Here is a 2,126-nt window from a genome sequence, read left to right as displayed (position 1 = left end):
TCGGTAGCTCAGTTGGTAGAGCACTTGCCCACGAACGGCAGAGGTCCCGAGTTCGAGTCTCGGTCGGGCACACAGTTTTAATCTGCCAGGAAGTTTCATATCAACACACACTCCACTGCAGAGTGAAAATCTCATTCTGGAAACATCCCCCAGGCTGTGGCTAAGCCATGTCTCTGCAATATCCTTTCTTTCAGGAGTGCTAGTTCTCCAAGGTTCGCAGGAGAGCTTCTGTAAAGTTTGGAAGGTAGGAGACGAGATACTGGCAGAAGTACAGCTGTGAGTACCGGGCATGAGTCATGCTTCGGTAGCTCAGTTGGTAGAGCACTTGCCCGCAAAAGGCAAAGGTCCCGAGTTCGAGTCTCGGTCGGGCACATAGTTTTAATCTGCCGGGAAGTTTCATATCAGTGCACGCTCCGCTGCAGAGTGAAAATCTCATTCTGGAAACATCCCCCAGGCTGTGGCTTAGCCATGTCTCCGCAATATCCTTTCTTTCAGGAGTGTTAGTTCTGCAAGGTTCGCAGGAGAGCTTCTGTAAAGTTTGGAAGGTAGGAGATGAGATACTGGCAGAAGTAAAGCTGTGAGTACCGGGCATGAGTCGTGCTTCGGTAGCTCAGTTGGTAGAGCACTTGCCCGCGAAAGGCAAAGGTTCCGAGTTCGAGTCTCGGTTGGGCACAAAGTTTTAATCAGCCAGGAAGTTTCATATCAGCACACACTCCGCTGCAGAGTGAAAATCTCATTCTGCCATGTAGTGGTTCGCCTACTTTGTTTCTTGATTTGTTGTCCTCGGTGTTGATGTACTATGTTGGCTGAAATATGGGGTTTGTAATTCCGACACTGAATACTATAAATAATGTAGGTTACAGGTGCACTGTTGTATTTTGCAGTACTTTAATTTCACTGTTCACAACCCCCCAATAATACACAGTTATATGGCCAGTGCACTCTTGTTTAACTTTCGATAAGCCTCATTAATAGTTTTCAGGAAAATCTCCACATACTGCTACAATAGTTTACTATTGATCATCTATGAGCAGTAAAAACCTAACCACAAAAATCACTATTCTTTCAGAATAATCAGATACGTATGGAACAGACACTGTCATTGCTGTAACACATGGCCTATTGGTGTAACACTTATTTCACTGTTAAGTTGATTCATTGTTGTCGTTCTAACCAACACAGGTCTCTTGTCTGAAACTCGGCCATGAACAGACTGTCTTGGGACCAAAAATTGAGCCCTTCTATATCATCACAATAGTAAGTACTTAAACTACACATTGTTTAAAGTTAAATTTACAGAAATTACAATTAAAACTTGTTGAATTAACTGAACATCAAAAAATTCCATCTTTGTTAACAGGTTCTTCTTTTGCAAGGTTTCATCTGAGTTATTTGTTTAAATGATGAAATTAACATATATAGTTATGTAAACAATACTTTTGACAAAACTGGAAACTACTTTGGAATTAATGAAGGGCTGGTTTTGCTAACATGTTTTCGAATGGAGCCAAATAGATCCTTTAAGGATGCTATTGTTTCGTCGCCCAAATGTTTATAATTAGTACAGAATTTATATTTCTTTATACGTCAACAAAAGAATTTAAGTTGCAATTACTGATTTCACCCTATAACAAAAGATACTACCTATGAATAGTCCAAGTAAATTAGAAAATCAATTACATACCTAAAACTATGCACTAAATGAGATCTGGTGTTAAATATTGTAAAACTGAGGGCCAACCTTTCTCTTATATGAAAATGCAGGTTATATTCACATATGTTAATGGTAATTAGTTGAAAATAAAAAAATAAATGTTGAGGAGTCATATGGCAAAACAAGAGGGGAAGTAAAAATATCCCAGCTTGTTTCATCACATCACCCCCTCATTGGATTGACCAGATAGATATTGCAAATAGCTACCTTGACAATTCAATGACCACAAGCAACCCCAGAAATTTTGTTTAAAATCTACACACAAGCAAATATTACATAAGAAATCATTTCAAAACTACAGTACAAATGTTTTTTTTTCAAATTTATACTTATGTGAAGTGGCCATACGAAAATCCCCATACAAAATAATTACATACAGTGTATTGTACATTTACATAAAATATCCACAAGT

The 2,126-nt window shown here is 38.6% G+C and overlaps 1 non-coding gene across 1 annotated transcript; it reads left to right on the top strand.

Moving 5' to 3' along the window:
* Positions 1-297: 297 nt before the first annotated feature.
* Trnal-caa lies at positions 298-372 on the top strand. Its single transcript has one exon. It is a non-coding gene; the product is annotated as a tRNA-Leu (tRNA).
* The last annotated feature ends 1,754 nt before the right edge of the window (positions 373-2,126 follow it).

The sequence above is a fragment of the Schistocerca americana genome, chromosome X, assembly GCF_021461395.2.
Source record: "Schistocerca americana isolate TAMUIC-IGC-003095 chromosome X, iqSchAmer2.1, whole genome shotgun sequence".
NCBI lineage: Eukaryota > Metazoa > Arthropoda > Insecta > Orthoptera > Acrididae > Schistocerca > Schistocerca americana.
The sequence above is the reverse complement of the archived record's forward strand: the minus strand, read 5'-3'. Positions and strand labels throughout refer to the sequence as shown.